General features: G+C 33.0%; 1 long non-coding RNA gene and 1 pseudogene across 1 annotated transcript in view; one reads left to right on the top strand and one right to left on the bottom strand.

Moving 5' to 3' along the window:
* Positions 1–21,822, bottom strand: part of LOC145242022 (uncharacterized) — a 772,700-nt gene that overhangs the window by 624,657 nt on the left and 126,221 nt on the right. The window lies entirely within an intron of this gene.
* Positions 13,828–13,961, top strand: LOC145243242 (U2 spliceosomal RNA; annotated as a pseudogene).

The following is a 21,822-nucleotide window of genomic DNA, read 5'->3' as shown; positions in this document are numbered from 1 at the left end:
TTAAGCAACATTAAGCCTGGTCAGTACCAGATAGGTGACCAATTTGGGAATTCCGGGTGCTGTATATTGGAGGACGTAACCTTCTTGCAAGAGTTGGAAAAACCTAGCATCATTATCTCCCCTAATGGGGATATACATGCAACTGGGGACTGCTTGTGAATTTCATATTCCCATGGAACTTCCTCCTTTAGAGGAAGCCGGTTAAACCCGCATAGGGTTAGTATCGTTTCCAAATCTAAATTCAAATTCAATAAACAAAGCTTTCTTAGAACTTATCGTCTGTGGAACTCTCTTCTGCTGGCATGCTCCCCAGCTGACCACAATATGGTCGTCTTCAAGTCTAATGTTAACAAGTTGTTGATAATAATCAAATGCTCCCCAATTTCCATCACTAACGTTCACAAAGTTGTTGTCTTAGTGACCACCTTATATTATTAACCCTTATCCTCAAGTGGCATTCGGGCCTTGGTAAGCGATGACTCCAGAAATTTAAACATAATGGATTTGGGGCAATGATGGATCAGTACACCTGCAGAAGTTTAAGTGCAGTGTGAAAAGACATCTTGCTGCTAATCTCCCTTCATAATATCTCTGCAACTTATGTCCCTAATAGTAGTCTTTTACTTCAAAGTGCCATTGTGCCTTGTTTGGGGTGAAAATTGAATAAAAAAAATTTTTAAATTAAAAAAAAAAACATATAAAGCACTTGTGATCACACGAGCATTGGTTTAAAAAGTATTGAATATTAGTGGTTGTGCAAATAATTTTGTTCATAACTATATGATGTGCAAGGGTATTTTAGAACTATTAAATTGATTATAAAGTTTTTAAGTGATTTTTTCCCCCGGGGTAAGGGGTTATAAAGGTCAAAATGTCAATAGAAACGGTTTAGAGTTTGTTGAGAGACTCTAAAAGTAACCACTTGTTTTGGTAAAAGAAATTGACACCTATTAAATGAAAAATATAAACAAAATGTATTATTTGTATTGCTGTTCTCATCTTGAATTTTCACAACATTTTTCGGCCGGTTTGACCTCCGACCTTCGTCAGGTATATCTTGTCTAATTCAGGAATTTGCAAGGACTTAGGGCATAGCGAATAAAGTACTATGTATAATTCGATTCTAAATGTGATTCTTTTGGAGATTGGAGGTTCAATTCTCAGTGCAGACGGTACTAAGAATATGATTGTGAATTACTTCTTGTACCCGGTCATGGCTGGCGGAATGAGAACATGCTATCACCCCGTGGGTTAAATAAAGTGTTCTAATCGAAATTCTGTGAAGATTCTTACGTTTGACAAAAGAATTACTGAATTCAACAAGATAGATCTGAAGAAGGTCGGAGGTTACACCAACTGAAATATTGTGAAAATTACACTTAAGATGAGAATAGTAGTCAGAATAACCCAAATAATACGAATTATCAATCCTCATCTAAAAAATCAGAAAACTAAAAACAAAATGATTAAATAAACGTAGAAATTGAGATTATAAATAAGCAATTAACTCGAAAATTACAATTATTATCTCTCAATTTCTCTTAATTAATTGTGATATTTTCCAATTTTGTTTTATTTTTCTTGTTTAACTTTTTCTACGATGATAAAATCAACTTCGTTTCTGTTGTTGTTGTCATTGCAACCGCATTTTTGCTGCTTTCTTTTATTCATCTTTCAGCTGTGGTTTTCTATTGATAAATATTTAATTAAAAATCACAAGTTTTCTTTATTCTTTTTGTCACCATCCTATGGGGCAAAGTCATTCAGAACAATGGGCTTCTACCTCTCCCACTCTGAATTTCGTATGTATGACTTATGTATGCATATATATATATATATGTGTGTGTGTGTGTGTGTGTGTGTGTGCATATACATGCATATGCCTATATGTGTGTGTGCATGTATGCATATATGTGTGTATGTATATGTATGTATATCTGTATGCATATGGATGTATATATGCATATATATATATATGTGTATGTGTATCTATATGTATATGCATATATATATATATATATATATATATATATATATATATATATATGTGTGTGTGTATCTATATGTATGTGCATCTATACATATATATATTTGTGTATATGTGTGTGTATGTAGGTATGAGACCGACAGAGAGAAGGGATTTAATTTGTGTAGACACAATATTAAAATTTCATGGTGACTAGCAATTTCACACCTACATCAATGATTATTGGGTTAAACAGTAGACACTTTTTCACAAATTGGATAAGTCATAGATATATGTGTGTGTGTGTGTTTGTGTGTGTGTGTGTGTGTGTGTGTGTGTGTGTGTGTGTGTGTGTGTGTGTGTGTGTGTGTGTGTGTGTATAGATGAGAGAAAGTGGGAAAGGAGAGGGCAGAAAATAGAGAGTAAAAAGAGAGGATCTATAAGGAAATCACAAGAAAGTTTCGTAAATATTTGTGTATGTTTGTAAACAATGACTGTCATCTGAGAATGCTTGTTCCAAATCAACAGCACACCTAACTGCTTGTTGCTGTTTATCTATACAATCCAAAATATCTATGAACATGTATTTGTGTTTTAGTTTTAATTCCAAAATGTTTTCAGGAATATTAGGGATGTTCAAATATTTAATGATGTATTTACTTGTTTTTGGTCTTGTATTATTTGACACACGTACGCGACCAGCACGTACACTGCACCAGACATTAAAACCTTAAAACCTTGCTTCAACAACATCTGAAGACATCCCAAGTACTACAATCTACAGCATAGCATGTAATAAGAAACAATAAAAATCTTGGGTTATTCTAACGACGATTTTTTTACGGATGTAAAATTTGACTTTTAATAAATAACTGTATTTATTTATTCGAAAAATGAAATCTTTTGTTGTTTTTTTGGTGTTTTACATTTAAAATTTTGAATTTGTATTTAATAATACATATAATGCAACGCGTCATGGATGGTCTAACATACGAAGCCTTCAATAAGCTTCTAGACTTTTTTGTACAGGCACTTAAAATTGTTGTAGAACCTTAAAAATTTAGTATATTATTGTTATATATCTTATAAGATGATTGATCAATTTTTATGATTTTCTGTTCCAAGGAACAGCTACAGCAGGAATTGGAATATACTCTACTAAAGTCTAAATGTCACAGCTGATGAATTTCAAAAATGCAATCGAAACGTACAGACAGTTTAGAAGAACAATATGCAATAAAATTTTGTTTTAAACTTGGGAAAAAATGCCACAGAAACGTGTGGGATGCTTCAGACTGCTTTTGGACCATCTTGCATGACTTGAACATCAGTTTGTTAGTGGCATAAGAGATTCAAGAAAGGCAGGGAATCTGTGAAGGATGATGAGACGTGTGCGAGGAGTAAGGATGTCAGAACACCAGAGTTGGTTGACCAAATAAAGAATTTCAGAGATAAGGATCGTCATGTGCCTATGGAGACAATAAGTGCATAGTTTGATGCCAGTGTGGGAACTGTATGCGCAATTATTCATGAGAAACTAAAGATGTGGAAGATTTGTGCAAAAGTTGTCCCAAGCGTGCTCAGAAAAGATCAGAAAAAAGACATTATCATGACAGCAGGGAGATGGTCGAGTGTATCAATTCAGATCCCACAGTTTTTGATGCTCTGTTGACCTGTGATGAAAGATAGATCTATGGCTATGACCCAGAGATCAAGAGACAAAGTTCCCAGTGGAAGCATGCTGACACTCCCAAACCCAAGAAGGCCAAACAGAGCAAATCCATCTTAAAACATGGTTTCTTTTTTTTTGACAGCACAGGCATGATCCACATGATCTGGGTTCCCACTGGACAGACAGTCAACAAGGAATACTGTTGAGTTTTTAAGCAAGTTCAAGAAGAGATTCCATCAGAAGAGGATAGCATTTTTCAAATCGTGTCAGTGTAATTTTCACCAAGACAATGCACCAGTCCACAGCTCCATCTTTGTCACAGACTATTTTACCAAGATGAGCATCCCTATAGTCTAGACCTTGCTTCCTGTGACTTTTGGTTATTCCCTAAGCTCAAGGAAAACTTTAGAGGGTGTCGTTATGAGACAATTGAGGAGATGAAAGAAGCTGTGGCAACAAGGATCATTGACATGCTTACACAAGCGAACTTCTATGAGGCCTTCCACAAGTTGAAATGATACAAGAAGTGCATTGCAACCAGAGGATATTTCTTCAAAGGGAACCACAGTTTCATGTTTGTACTATCAATAAAAGTGTCCATATGAAAAAATCTTGAAACTTATTGGAGGCACCTCGTATATATAACATAATGATCAACCTCTCAAAATTGTCATTTAGATATGATGGCAAAACCAGGTTGGATCAAAACAGCAAACTTTGTACATATAACCGACCTGCTATTTTTTCATAAAGTGTTTTAAATTTTATTTTTTTGTTGAAATGTATAGGCATCGTATATAATTATACAAAGGATGTTTTTAATAAGAGCCCAGTATTTTTTAAATTAAAGTTACGATCGAAACATTTCCCTGGATGTATAATCTTGATTGATAAATAAAACTTTTATTATAAATAAATAGCTTTATTATTTCACACTATTATACAAACGCAGACATTTTCCGGATACAAACTCAACCGAGATTACTATTTTTGGTTTGTTTTTGTTTGACAGCATATTAACCTCTTTCATGTTATTTAATAGTGAAATATATCCTACAAAATTAATTGGACGTAAGTTGTTGTCTAACCCGTAGCTGAGGTAAGTTTATACCAATAACAATATATTTGAACTTAGCATAGTCGCTTCCATAATCTACAATCGTATCCATTAAGCCAATCACACCTCTCCCAATCCCTGTGCATGAAATAATCATGTGTACACACCAGTTCTCATCAGATCATCAATATTAAGCAACGTTCAGCCTGGTCAGTACCAGATGGGTGACCAATTTGGGAATACCAGATGGGTGACCAATTTGGGAATACCAGGCGCTGTATGTAGAAGAGACGTCTATACCTCCGTGTGAAAGTTGCAAGACCCTAACGTCGTCATCTCCCCTAATGGAGATATATATGCGACTAGGGACCGCTTGTGAATTTCATATTCCCATGGAACTTCTCCCTATGGAGAAAGCTGGTTAAAAGCACTTTAGGGTTACTGTCACAGTTTCATTTTCATTTCATATCAATCCGTGTGTGTGTGAATAAGGTTTTCTTTTATATATTACTAGTGGGAGTTGCCCGGGTGTTTAAGGTGTGTGTGTTAAGGGGTGGGATAGATAAAAAAAAGTTTTGGTAGATAGGGAGGATCGAACCAGAATCCTTGAGGCAAAGGTGGAAAATAAAGTGTGAAAAAAACCTGACACGTTACTCGCTTGGCCAGCAAGGGAGAGTAACAGAAAAACGTTTGAATTTATTTCAGGATTAAAACAGGTGCGTGAATTTAATGAAATCAAAAATCCCACAGTTAACTTTTACTGCAAGGCAGTTTTTTTTGGTTTGTTTATCCAAGTTTGCGTGGTTTTGTTTCCCCAATATGTTGGGGGGCGAAAACCAGCTGTCCATATAAAGGGGATTGTCCAAGGACGTTCCCGGCACAAAAGCCGAGGAACAGTTCCTGTTCACCTTAGTTTCACTTTATTTATATGAAAGGGGCTGAAATAGCAAAAATTTTGTAAAAGTCGATGTAAATAAATCTAGACGTGACGCACGTTCACAAATCCTAGATATTATGATCTAGATATTATGATCCAGATATTATGATCAAGATATTATGATCTAGATATTATGATCTAGATATTATGATTTAGATATTATGATTTAGATATTATGATCTAGATATTATGATTTAGATATTATGATCTAGATATTATGATTTAGATATTATGATCTCGATATTATGATTTAGATATTATGATCTAGATATTATGATCTAGATACTATGATCTAGATATTATGATTTAGATATTATGATCTAGAAATTATGATTTAGATATTATGATCTAGATATTATGATCTAGATATTATGATCTAGATATTATGATTTAGATATTATGATCTAGATATTATGATCTAGATATTATGATTTAGATATTATGATCTAGATATTATGATCTAGATATTATGATCTAGATATTATGATTTACATATTATGATCTAGATATTATGATCTAGATATTATGATCCAGATATTATGATCTAGATATTATGATTTAGATATTATGATCTAGATATTATGATTTAGATATTATGATCTAGATATTATGATCTAGATATTATGATCTAAATATTATGATTTAGATATTATGATCTAGATATTATGATTTAGATATTATGATCTAGATATTATGATCTAGATATTATGATCCAGATATTATGATCGAGATATTGTGATCTAGATATTATGATCTAGATATTATGATCTAGATATTATGATTTAAATATTATGATCCAGATATTATGATTTAGATATTATGATCTAGATATTATGATTTAGATATTAGTATTAAGATATTATGATCTAGATATTATGATCTTGATATTAGAATTTAGATATTATGATCTAGATATTATGATTTAAATATTATGATCTAGATATTATGATCTCGATATTATGATCTAGATATTATCATCTAGATATTATGATCTAGATATTATGATCTAGATATTATGATCCAGATATTATGATCTAGATATTATGATTTAGATATAATGATCTAGATATTATGATTTAGATAATTTGATCTAGATATTATGATCTAGATATTATGATTCAGATATTATGATCTAGATATTATGATCTAGATATTATGATCTAGATATTATGATTAAGATATTATGATCTAGATATTATGATCTAGATATTATGATTTAGATATTATGATCTAGATATTATGATTTACATATTATGGTCTAGATATTATGATCCAGATATTATGATCTAGATATTATGATCTAGATATTATGAGCTAGATATTATGATTTAGATATTATGATCTAGATATTATGATCTAGATATTATGATCTAGATATTATGATTTAGATATTATGATTTAGATATTATGATCTAGATATTATGATCTAGATATTATGATCCAGATATTATGATCTAGATATTATGATCCAGATATTATGATCTAGATATTATGATTTAGATATTATGATCTAGATATTATGATTTAGATATTATGATCTAGATATTATGATCTAGATATTATGATTTAGATATTATGATCTAGATATTATGATCTAGATATTATGATCTAGATATTATGATCTAGATTTTATGATCTAGATATTATGATCCAGATATTATGATCCAGATATTATGATCCAGATATTATGATTTAGATATTATGATCTAGATATTATGATCTGATATTATGATCTAGATATTATGATCTAGATATTATGATCCAGATATTATGATCTAGATATTATGATCTAGATATTATGATCTAGATATTATGATCCAGATATTATGATCTAGATATTATGATCTAGATATTATGATCCAGATATTATGATCTAGATATTATGATCTAGATATTATGACCCAGATATTATGATCTAGATATTATGATCTAGATTGCATGTAAAAAGTTCCAAGAAATAGTAACCTCCTGCCTTTGCTGCACACACATTTTGCCTTTTATATATATACTAGCAGGGCTACCCAGCGTTGCTCGGGACCGTATAAACAATGAAAAAACAAAAGCAGATATTGAACATATGTTTTATTCTTAGGGGAGAGGAATCTTTCATCTCAAGTTTTAGCGTTACAAACAAACATTTGTCTTTTATATATATAGATAATGACAGGTTTTTTGGGGGCCCCCCTCGAAGATAACTGATCAGTTGACCAACTTCTAGTGGTCCGTTTGACGTGAAATTTCGATATTTGTCATCCGGGTGATGGGGCTTCGATATGATACCAAATTTGTCAAGTTTGGTTCCGTCTTTCAAAAGTTTTAGCGTTACAAACAAACATACATACACACAGACGTTTGGCTTTTATATATATAGACTAGCAGGGCTACCCGGCGTTGCTCGGGACCGTATAAACAATGAAAAAACAAAAGCAGATATTGAACATATGTTTGATTCTTAGGGGAGAGGAATCTTTCATCTCTATGTATTATTTGTTTTATCTACCCTAGGACTGGTATTGTTCATGTTTTATCCCTAGCATAGGTAATTTACAGCATGTATATGAAATTGTTTTACCTTAGGGAGAAGAGAACAGGTAATATACAACATAATGTGTCTATATTACATCCCTGGCAACGCCTAGAAACCAGCTAGAACATGTATTTCAGTCAATCTTTATTATATCCTGGGCTATGCCGGGAAACCAGCTAATTTCTTATAAGTGACTTGACCACCAAAATACCTCCCTAAGTGTGTCCTTTCTTTTGAACTTATTAGATATAGGTATCTAGAAATGTGTGTGAAATTTTGTTGAATGCATTGTTCACTATGATTTTCTTATTGTTCTACACAATATCAACTGTAGCGAAATAACACAGTAAACTTAGTGTAGTGTTAGAATAAAGAGCAAAGGAAAAAATTAGAATCATATTCTGTAATTGCAAATCTAAATTTGCTAGCGTGTACCAGTATTTGCCAGGTTGTGGAAATTTGGAACTTATAACATATGTAGTGGCCTTTTCCTAGATACCTATTGCTAAAAATTATACTTTCATTTTGTTAGAAAAATCTCTCTTCGGATGCCCTGCATCATTCAAAATAAAAACAAATATTTTTATAATTGTTTCAGTATATTGCTACACAATGTGAAAGTTTTTAACGTTTGTAAAAAAAATCATGAATGTGCTTATATTGCAAAAAAGAAAATATCAGTGCACAGTATTGAAAGTGTTTGAGATTCAAAAGTCTGTAACATTTCTACTAACTTCATAAGATGTCATGTGAGAAACTGAATTGAATATCAAGACATTATCTGAAGCGTTTTTATTTTGGTGTAACATATGTGTTTACAGTGAACCTTAACTTTTAATAAACAGATTGGTATGCAATGACATAGGCTAAGAATCTTTAACAAAATATATATAAATTGGAAAAATGTGTGAACAAATGAAAAAAAAATGATCCGCTCCACTTGATGACATCAAGCACAGTAATATTTTAGTGAAGAAAATATGAAATTGATGTTCAGTGATTAGTTTGGATGAATGAGAAAATGTAATTGTTTGATGCATAAAAATAACTCAGTTGCTGTATTTGATATTAAGCAGCAAAATATAGTGATTTGAATATTTGGGAAAACATCAAACCAGATTATGTAAAAAGAAAAAAAAAGATGAAATTAGAAAATATATATTTTATGTTTATGAGTTCTGCCAATCAAAATTTTGTGGCAGAAATTGGGTGATTACCATGCAATTTTATTTTGGTAAAATTCTTAAATTATTTGAATGTTTATTATAATTTCTAATTAGTGACTTGTTATAATCAAAATCCGCCCTAAAGAGTGTCCTTTCTTTTATTAGGTATCAGAGTAGGTATCAAGATTTCTACTTCTATACAAATGGGATATTTCAGATCTGTACATAAAAAATTTGTTGAATATATAGGTTGAGAATTGTTCTGTGTCGCTCTCTCTCTCACACACACGCATTCTCACTTTTATAGATATAATAGATAGATTACTCTAGATATATTTCCATATGTCTGAATACCCTATATACAAATTTTCAAATCTGTAGATAAAAAATTTGTTGAGTATATAGGTTGAAAATTGTTCTCTCTCTCTCACACACACATTCTCAATTTTAGAGATATAATAGATAGATTATGCTAGATATATTTCCATATGTCTGAATACCCTATATACAAATTTTCTAATCTGTAGATACAAAATTTGTTGAATATATAGGTTGAAAATTGTTCTTACTCTCTCTCTCTCTCTCTCGCTACCTCACACACACACATTCTAACTTTTATAGATATAATAGATAGATTATGCTAGATATATTTCCATATGTGTGAATACCCTATATACAAATTTTCTAATTTGTAGATAAAAAATTTGTAGAGTGCATAGGTTGAGAATTGTTCTCTCTATCTCTCACACACACACATTCTAACTTTTAAAGATATAATAGATTATGCTAGATATATTTCGATATTTCTGAATACCCTATATATAAAAATTTGTTGAATGTATAGGTTGAGAACTGTTCTCTCTCTCTCTCTCTCTCTCTCTCGCTCACACACACACACATTCTCACTTTTATAGATATAATAGAAAGATTATCCTAGATATATTTCTATTTGTATGAATACTCTATATACAAATTTTAAAATCTGTAGATAAAGAATTTGTTGAGTATATGGGTTGAGAATTGTTCTCTCTCTTTCTCTCTCTCTCTCTCACACACACACACACATTCTCACTTTTATAGATATAATAGATTATGCTAGATATATTTCCATATGTCTGAATACCCTATATACAAATTTTCAAATCTGTGGATAAAAAATTTGTTGAGTATATAGGTTGAGAATTGTTCTCTCTCTCTATCACACACATTCTCACTTTTATAGATATAATAGACAGATTATGCCAGATATATTGAAATATGTCTGAATGCCCAATATACAAATTTTGAAATCTGTAGATAAAAAATTTGTTGTATACATAGGTTGACAATTGTCCTCTCTCTCACACACACACACATTCTCACTTTTATACATATAATAGATAGATTATGCTAGATATATTTCTATATGTCTGAACACCCTATATACAAATGTTCAAATCTGTGGATAAAAAATTTGTTGAATGTATAGGTTGAGAATTTTTATCTCTCTCTTTTTCTCTCTCTCTCTCTCGCTATCTCACACACACGCATTCTCACTTTTATAGATAAAATAGATAGATTATGCTAGATATATTTCCATATGTCTGAATACCCTATATACAAAGTTTCAAATCTGTAGATAAAAAATTTGTTGAATATATAGGTTTAGAATTGTTCTCTCTCTCTCTCTCTCACACACACATTCTAACTTTTGTAGTTATAATAGATAGATTATGCTAGATATATTTCCATATGTCTGAATACCCTATATACAAATTTTCTAAACTGTAGGTAAAAAATTTGTTGAGTATGTAGGTTAAGAATTGTTCTCTCTCTCTCTCACACACACACACACACACAAGTTCTCACTTTTATAGATATAATAGATAGATTATGCTAGATATATTTCTATATGTCTGCCTACCCTATATACAAATTTCCAAATCTGTGCCCAAAAATGTGTGGAATATATAGGTTGAGAATTGTTCTCTCTCTCTCTCTCTCTCACACATATTCTCACTTTTATAGGTTATATAGGTTGAGAATTTTTTGCTCTTTCCATCACTCACATTCACACTTTTATAGATATAATACATAGATTATGCCAGATATATTTACATATGTCTGAATACCCAATATACACATTTTCAAATCTGTAGATAAAAAATTAGTTGAATATATAGGTTGAGAATTGTTCTCTCTCTCTCTCTTTCTCTCTCTCTCACACACACATTCTCACTTTTATAGATATAATAGATAGATTATGCTAGATATATTTCCATACGTCTGAATACCCTATATCCAAATTTTCTAATATGTAGATAAAAAATTTGTTGAATATATAGGGTGAGAATTTTCCTTCCTCTCTTTCTCTCTCTCTCTTTCTCACACACACACAAGCTGAAAATTGTTCTCTCTCTCTCTCTCTGACTCTCTCTCTCTCTCTCTCACACACACACATGGTCATTTTATAGATATAATAGATAGGTTATGCTAGATATATTTCTATATGTCTGAATACCCTATATACAAATTTTTAAATCTGTAGATAAAAAATTTGTTGAGTATATAGGTTGAGAATTGTTCTTTCTCTCTCTCTCACACACACATTCTCACTTTTATAGATATAATAGATTATGCTAGATATATTTCCAAATGTCTGAATACCCTATATACAAATTTTCAAATCTGTAAAGATAGAATTTGTTGAATATATAGGTTGAGAATTGTTCTCTCTCTCTCTCTTTCACACACATTCTCACTTTTATAGATATAATAGATAGATTATGCTAGATATATTTCCTTATGTCTGAATACCCTATATACAAATTATCAAATCTGTAGATACAAAATTTGTTGAGTATATAGGTTGAGAATTGTTCTCTCTCTCTCTCTCTCTCACTCACTCACTCACTCACTCACTCACAAACACACACACACATTCTACCTTTTATAGATATAATAGATTATGCTAGATATATTTCCATATGTCTGAATACCCTGTATACAAATTTTCAGATCTGTACATAAAAATTAGTTGAATATATAGGTTGAGAATTGTTCTCTCTCTGTCTCTTCTCTCTCTCTCTTTCACACACATTCTCACTTTTCTAGATATAATAGATAGATTATGCTAGATATATTTCCATATGTCTGAATACCCTATATACAAATTTTATAATCGGTAGATAAAAAATTTGTTGAATATATAGGGTGAGAATTGTACTTACTCTCTCTCTCTCTCTCTCTCTCTCTCTCTCTCTCTCACGCACACATTCTCACTTTTATGGATATAATAGATAGATTATGCTGGATATATTTCCATATGTCTGAATACCCTATATACAAATGGTCAAATCTGTAGATAACAAATTTATTGAATAGATAGGTTGAGAATTGTTCTCTCTCTCTCTCTCTCGCCACCTTACACACACAACCACACGCAAACATTCTGACTTTTATAGATATAATAGATCGATTATGCTAGATATATTTCCATATGTCTGAATACCCAATATACAAATTTTCAAATCTGTAGGTAAAAAATTTGTTGAATATATAGGTTGAGAATTGTTCTCTCTCTCTCACACACTCACATTCTCACTTTTATAGATATAATGTATAGATTATGCTAGATATATTTCTATATGTCTGAATACCCTATATACAAAGTTTAAAATCCGTAGATAAAAATACGTTGAGTATATAGGTTGAGAATTGTTCTCTCTCTCTCTTACGCACACACACACACACATTTTCACTTTTATAGATATAATAGATAGATTATGCTAGATATATTTCCATATGTCTGAATACCCTATATACAAATTTTCAAATCTGTAGATAAAAAATGTATGTAATATATAGGTTGAGAATTGTTGTCTCTCTCTCTCTCTCTCTCTCTCTCTCTCTCTCTCTCTCTGGCTACCTCACACACACACACATTTTCACTTTTATAGATATAATAGATAGATTATGCTAGATATATTTCCATATGTCTGAATACCCTATATACAAACTTTCAAATCTGTAGATAAAAAATTTGTTGAGTATATAGGTTGAGAATTGTTCTCTCTCTCTCACACGAAACTGTGCGCTCGGCTTCTTCCCCCCCTTCCCACCCCAAATGCTTGGGAAACTGTGCACTGTTTTTGTTGGTTTTCAAGCTGCCTCTTCCCCCCCCCACACACACACACAGTTTAACAGTAGTAGGAGGTCAAGAGAAAGAGGGTGAGAGAGAGAGAAGAGTAAGTTGGTGAGAGAGAGAGAAAAGAGAAAGAGGGTGTTGGTTTTATATTTTTATTATCGTCTAATATTTTGAAAGCTGAATTTCTAATAAAATGTGCATCTATAGGAGATAATGCCTGGGAATGTGTTCCCCCCCCCCCACAGTTTAACAGTGGTGTGACGTCAAGAGAAAGAGGGTGAGAGAGAGGGAAGAGTAAGTGGGTGAGAGAGAGAAAGAGAGAGAAAAAAAAGAAAGACGGTGTTGGTTTTGTGAAAAAAGTTGTTATTTACAATTGTTCGCATTCTTGGCCTTTTGGTCAAGATCAAAGTGTAGTATCTGTTCTTCAGATGCTGCACTTCTATTTCTTGTTCTCTTTCGGTGGAGGAGAAATCCTCCACGACTGAGACAATTTTTATTTTTGTACCTTTTCTCCACGTTAAAAAACGACCCTGGTGTCTAACTCTGTCCCGTGGGGAGGCATAGTAAATAGGTACAATTGTTCGCCATTAGTGGATGTTGACGTCACGTCACGTGACATGACTAAGCGTTTTTTTTTTTAGTATGAATAACATTTTTTGTTTTAATTATAAAGTCTACACTTAATTTTATAGAAAATGATGTATATATAATAGAAAAAAAAAATTACTGGTTTTGTTGGATTCAAGTGGATCCCCCCCCTCCAGTTTAAGAGATAGCAGGTCACGTGGTAATATACAAAATGGCTAGCGTAAATATAAAGATCGGTTTTTTTATCGACGAATATTTTGAAAGCTGAATTTTTTTTTATTCCTGTACATTTTTTCCTGATATTTTTCGTTAAAACTCTTGTATAAATACTATTTTTAACCAGTTAAATACGTTGGAGACATTGTCATGGAGTTTAATAATCTCTAGAACAAAGCAGAAGAGAAATTACAAAAGTATCGGTAAAACAAAGTGTTTGTTTACATTTGTTCGCCATTACTGGATGTTGACGTCACGTCACGTGACATGACTAAGCGTTTTTGGATTATGTAATATTAACATTAAAATTAACATTAAAATGACAGGTTTTTTGGGGGGCCCCCCTAGGAGAGAAATGATCAGTTCACCCCCTTTTAATGGTCCGTTTGGTGTGGAATTTCGATATTTGTCATGCGGGTGATCAAGGTTCAATATGATACATAATTTGTCAACTTTGGTTGTGTCTGTCAAAAGTTTGAGCTGACGTCACGTCACGTGACACGTATTGAATAACGTTAAAATGACAGGTTTTTTGGGGGCCCCCCTAGGAGAAAAACGATCAGTTGACCCCTTTCTACTGGTCGGTTTGACGTGAAATTTCGATATTTGTCATCCGGGTGATCAAGGTGCAATATGATACCAAATTTGTCAACTCTGGTTCCGTCTTTCAAAAGTTTTAGCGTTACAAACAAACATACATACATACATACATACATACACACCGATTTTTGCCTTTTATATATATAGAAGACTAGCAGGGCTACCCGGCGTTGCTCGGGACCGTATAAACAATGAAAAAACAAAAGCAGATATTGAACATATGTTTTATTCTTAGGGGAGACGAATCTTTCATCTCTATGTATTATTTGTTTTATCTACCCCCGGACTGGTATTGTTCATGTTTTATCCCTAGCATAGGTAATTTACAGCATGTATATGAAATTGTTTTACCTTAGGGAGAAGAGAACAGGTAATATACAACATAATGTGTCTATATTACATCCCTGGCAACGCCTAGAAACCAGCTAGAACATGTATTTCAGTCAATCTTTATTACATCCTGGGCTATGCCGGGAAACCAGCTAATCTCTATTTAGTGACTTGACCACCAAAATACCTCCCTAAGTGTGTCCTTTCTTTTGAACTTATTAGATATAGGTATCTAGAAATGTGTGTGAAATTTTGTTGAATGCATTGTTCACTATGATTTTCTTATTGTTCTACACAATATCAACTGTAGCGAAATAAAACAGTAAACTTAGTGTAGTGTTAGAATAAAGAGCAAAGGAAAAAATTAGAATCATATTCTGTAATTGCAAATCTAAATTTGCTAGCGTGTACCAGTATTTGCCAGGTTGTGGAAATTTGGAATTTATAACGTATGTAGTGGCCTTTTCCTAGATACCTATTGCTAAAAATTATACTTTCATTTTGTTAGAAAAATCTCTCTTCGGATGCCCTGCATCATCCAAAATAAAAACAAATATTTTTATAATTGTTTCAGTACATTGCTACACATTGTGAAATTTGTTGACGTTTGTAAAAAAAAATCATGAATGTGCTTATATTCCAAAAAAGAAAATATCAGTGCACAGTATTGAAAGTGTTTGAGATTCAAAAGTCTGTAACATTTCTACTAACTTCATAAGATGTCATGTGAGAAACTTAATTGAATATCAAGACATTATCTGAAGCGTTTTTATTTTGGTGTAACGTATGTGTTTACAGTGAACCGTAACTTTTAATAAACAGCTTGGTATGCAATGACATAGGCTAAGAATCTTAGACAAAATATATATAAATTGGAAAAATGTGTGAACAAATGAAAAAAAAATGATCCGCTCCACTTGATGACATCAAGCACAGTAATATTTTAGTGAAGAAAATATGAAATTGATGTTCAGTGATTAGTTTGGATGAATGAGAAAATGTAATTGTTTGATGCATAAAAAATAACTCATTTGCTGTATTTGATATTAAGCAGCAAAATATAGTGATTTGAATATTAAGGAAAACATCAAATCAGATTATATAAAAAAAAAGATGAAATTAGAAAATATATATTTTCTGTTTATGAGTTTTGCCAATCAAAATTTTGTGGCAGAAATTGGGTGATTACCATGCAATTTTATTTTGATAAAATTCTTAAATTATTTCAATGTTTATTATAATTTCTTATTAGTGACTTGTTATCATCAAAATCCGCCCCAAAGAGTGTCCTTTCTTTTATTAGGTATCAGAATAGGTATCCAGATTTCTACTTCTATACAAATGTGATATTTCGGATCTGTAGATAAACAATTTGTTGCATATATAAGCTGAGAATTGTTCTCTCTCATTCTCTCTCTCACACACCCACACATTCTCACTTTTATAGATATAATAGATAAATTATGCTAGATATATTTCCATGTGTCTGAATAATCTATATACAAATTTTCAAATCTGTAGATAAAAAATTTGTTGAGTATATAGGTTGAGAATTGTTCTCTCTCTCTCTCTCTCCTCTCACGCATGCTCACTTTTATAGATATAATAGATAGATTATGCTAGATATATTTCCATATGTCTGAATACACTATATAAAAATTTTCTAATCTGTAGATAAAAATTTGTTGAATATAAAGGGTGAGAATTGTTCTTACTCTCTCTCTCTCACACACAGACATATTCTCACTTTTATAGACATAATAGATAGATTATGCTAGATATATTTCCATATGTCTGAATACCCTATATACCAATTTTCAAATCTGTAGATAAAAAATTTGTTGAATATATAGGTTGAGAATTGTTCTCTCGCTCTGTCTCTCTCTCTCTTGCTACCTCACACACACACGCAAACATTCTCACTTTTATAGATATAATAGATAGATTATGCTAGATATATTTCCATATGTCTGAATACCCTATATACAAATTATCTAATCTGTAGATAAAAAATTTGTTGATTATATAGGTTGAGAATTGCTCTCTCTCTCACAGACACACACATTTTCACTTTTGTAGATATAATAGATAGATTATGCTAGATATATTTCCGTATGTATGAATACCCTTTATAACAAATTTAAAATCTGTAGATAAAAAATTTGTTGAATATATAGGTTAAGAATTGTTCTCTCTCTCTCTCTCTACCTCACACACACCCACACACACAAACATTCTGACTTTTATAGATATAATAGATAGATTATGCTAGATATATTCCATATGTCTGAATACCCTATATACAAATTTTCTAATCTGTAGATAAAAAATTTGTTGAATATTTTCAACCCTTATCCTCGAGTGGCGTCTGGGCCTTGATAAGTAGTAATGCGTATTTTGCAAAATATAAATATATATATATATAACAAATTTACTGAATTTCCATTACTAACGATTACTGTATTGTCCAATTGACTACTGCGCTTTTCAACCCTTATCCTCGAGTGGCCTCTGGGCCTTGAGAAGTAGTAATTACTAACGATTACTATATTGACCAATGGACTACTGCACTTTTTAACCCTTATCCTCGGGTGGCCTCTGGGCCTTATTGTCCAATTGACTACTGTGGACTTTTTAACTCTTATGCTCGAGTGGCCTCTGGGCCTTGATAAGTGGAAATGACCAAGTAACAAAAAATAGGTATATAACAAATTTACTGAATTTCCATTACTAACGATTACTATATTGTCCAATTGACTACTGTGCACTTTTCAATCCTTATCCTCGAGTGGCCTCTGGGCCTTGATAAATGGTAATGCGTATGTAACAAAATATACATATATATAACAAATTTACTGAATTTCCATTACTAACGATTACTATATTGTCCAATTGACTACTGCACTTTTAAACGCTTATCCTCGAGTGGCCTCTGGGCCTTGATAAGTGGTAATACCATCGAGTGGCCTCTGGGCCTTAATAAGTGGTTGTGCCTAAGTAACAAAAAATAGGTATATTACAAATATCCCGCATTTCCATTACAACCGACTACTACGGTGCACTTTTCAATCCTTATCCTCGAGTGGCCTGTGGGCTTTGATAAGTGGTAATGCGTATTTAACAAAATATTAATATATATATAACAAATTTACTGAATTTCCATTACTAACAATTACTATATTTTGTCCAATTGACTACTGCACTTTTCAACACTTATCCTCTAGTGGCCTCTGGGCCTTGATAAGTGGTAATGCCTATCTAAACAAAATATAAATATATATATAACAAATTTCCCGACTTTCCATTACTAACGATTACTATGTTGTCCAATTAACTACTGCCATTTTCAACCCTTATCCTCGGGTGGCCTCTGGGCCTTATTGTCCAATTGACTACTGTGCACATTTAACTCTTATCCTCGAGATGTATCTGGGCCTTGATAAGTGGAAATGCCTAAGTAACAAAAAAATAGATATATAACAAATTTCCCAAATTTGACTACTGTGCACTTTTCAACTCTTATCCTCGAGTGGCCTCTGGGCCTTGATAAGTGGTCATATATATTTTTTACAAAATAAAAAAAAAGGTTGGAGTCGCTGAATAACTCATCCTCCCGTGAAAGCGGTTCCATCCTCTTTCCCGAATTTGACTACTGTGCACTTTTCAACTCTAATCCTCGAGTGTCCTATGGGCCTTGATAAGTAGTAATATATATTTTTTACAAAAATATATACATACATATATATAACAAAATAGGTTGGAGTCACTGAATAATTCATCCTCCTCTTAAAGCGGTTCCATCATCTTTGCCGAATTTGACTACTGTGCACTTTTAAACTCTCATCCTCGTGTGGCCTATGGGCCTTGATAAGTGGTAATATATATTTAAAAATAAATATAGATATAAATATATATATACCAAAATAGGTTGGAGTCGCTGAATAACTCATCCTCCCGTTAAAGCGGTTCCATCCTCTTTCCCAGATTTGACTGCTGTGCACTTTTCAACTCTAATCCTCGAGTGTCCTATGGGCCTTGATAAGTAGTAATATATATTTTTTACAAAAATATATACATACATATATGTAACAAAATAGGTTGGAGTCACTGAATAATTCATCCTCCTCTTAAAGCGGTTCCGTCATCTTTGCCGAATTTGACTACTGTGCACTTTTAAACTTTCATCCTCGAGTGGCCTATAGGCCTTGATAAGTGGTAATAGTTTGTACAATAGTTTGTACAATATATATATCTATATATATATATTACAAAATAGGTAAGAGAGAGAGAAGAGGGTGAGAGAGAGAGAAGAGAAAGAGGTAGAGAGAGAAGAGGGTGAGAGAGAGCAGAGAAGAGGGTGAGAGAGAGCAGAGAAAGAGGGTGAGAGAGAAAGAGGGTGAGAGAAGTGAAAGAGGTAGAGAGAGAAGAGGGTAAGAGAGAAAGAGGGTGAGAGAGAGAAGAGGGTGAGAGAGAGAGAGGTAGTGAGAGAGAGAGATAAGAGAAAGAGGTAGAGAGAGAGAGAAGAGGGTAAGACAGAGAGAGAGAGGGGTAGTGAGAGAGAGAGATAAGAGAAAGAGGTAGAGAGAGAGAGAGAAGAGGGTGAGGGAGAAAGAAGAGGGTGAGAGAGAGCAGAGGGAGAGAGAGAGAAGAGAAATAGGTAGAGAGAGAGAGATGAAGGTGAGAGAGAGCAGGGAAAGAGGGTGATAGAGAAGAGAAAGAGGTAGAGAGAGAGAGAGAGAAGGGTGAGAGAGAGCAGAAAAAGAGGGTGAGAGAGAGAGAAAGAGGGTCAGAGAGAGAGAGAAGAGAAAAAGGTGTACACAGAGAGTGAGAGAGAGAAGAGGGTAAGAGAGAGAGAGAGAAGAGGTTGAGAGAGAGAGAGAGATAAGAGAAAGAGGTAGAGAGAGAGAAGCGGGTGAGAGAGAGAAGAGGGTGCGAGAGAGAAGAGAAAGAGGTAGAGAGAGAGAAGCGGGTGAGAGAGAGAGAAGAGGGTGCGAGAGAGAAGAGAAAAAGGTAGAGAGAGAGAAGAGGGTGAGAGAGAGAAAGAGGATGAGAGAGAGAAGAGAAAGAGAGAGAGAGAAGAGGGTGATAGAGAAAGAGAGTGAGAGAGAGAAGAGAAAGAGAGAGAGAGAGAGAGAAAGAGGGTGAGAGAAGAGGGTAAATGTGCATCTTTTTTTATAGTAGGTAATGCTTGGGAGACTGTGCACATTGCCTCCTCCCCCCTCCCCCCTATAAACGCGGTTCCATTCATAAGAAAACAAACTCGTATAAAAGTAATTTTCGTGTATTTAAGCGGCCTTATACTGATAGCCACCCCTCCCCCTTCCAGTTTAACAGAGTTAGGAGGTAAAAACAAAATGGCTAAAGCCTTGTTTACATGGTAAACTATAGCAAAGAGCATAGTCATCTTTCTTCGCCGGTAAAAAACTTCAAGCAAAAATAAAAACATTTTCCCTACGTCAATTTTTATGTAATTTTGGGATTCTTCTTTTTGAAGTGCGATAAATCCGTTGGTAATAACGGTTCGACTCTTAAACTAATATTTAACTGTGTTATAGTATCAATGATACTCCTCGCAGGCAGCTTTAATGTACGTCAGAGGCTCAGCGTAGCCGACATTTTACTGAGCTGACGTCACGTCACGTGACAGCTAATGAATAATGTTAAAATGACAGGTTTTTTGGGGGGCCCCCCTGGGAGAAAAATGATCAGTTAACCCCCTTCTAGTTGTCCGTTTGACGTGAAATTTCGATATTTGTCATCCGGGTGATCAAGGTGCAATATGCTACCTAATTTGTCAACTTTGGTTGTGTCTGTCAAAAGTTTTAGCGTTACAAACAAACATACATACATACATACATACACACCGATTTTTGCCTTTTATATATATAGATGTAGATAACTATTCTGATAATATAATGTTTCTTCCAGACTTAATAGAAATGCAAGTCTCAAATCTCATCTAAGAGCGCGATCATCTAGAATCAACATTTTTAAAAACATACACTGAATCCCAAATACCAAGTCATGGGAATCCATTTCATGCTTTAAAATGACACTTAATCAACCATAATAACTTGAATGCCTACTAGACACTATCTTCGGGTGTCTAATGTTTCTCTGTAAAGGAATTCGTCAGGACAACCTGGCACGAGGATACTTTTCTCTAGAAGTAAACCTTTACTAAATATTAAAAATCACATAATATTCAAAATATTCAAAATAACTTAGTATTCACAGTCCAAATAAGATCTAATTGGTATAACTATCCCACAGTGGCTTATACAAGGAATGGTGCACATTATTCAAGTGATGCTGCCTATAGAAACAGCACATAGCTGAACATTCCACAAGACTAGATGAATTTTCGTCCTGGAATCAAGTAAGTCCAAAAGATCACAAGACAGACATACTATAACATATTTAACTGGTCAGTTGGGTGAAAATTAATATTCTTAACTTCTTTACTGACTCAACATTCGAGACATAAAGGAAATTTAATGGAATATTCGAATATCTATATATCCTACATAGAGATCAAATATCAGCCCCTGGAAAGGGACCCCTTGATTTTTGAAAACTCTGACTGAAGTAAAATAGGGAATGTTCGTCCGTCAGGACAATGAAGACTACCTAATTA

Source organism: Euprymna scolopes, chromosome 21, assembly GCF_053919585.1.
Source record: "Euprymna scolopes isolate OS-2025 chromosome 21, ASM5391958v1, whole genome shotgun sequence".
Taxonomy (NCBI): domain Eukaryota; kingdom Metazoa; phylum Mollusca; class Cephalopoda; order Sepiida; family Sepiolidae; genus Euprymna; species Euprymna scolopes.
The sequence above is the reverse complement of the archived record's forward strand: the minus strand, read 5'-3'. Positions and strand labels throughout refer to the sequence as shown.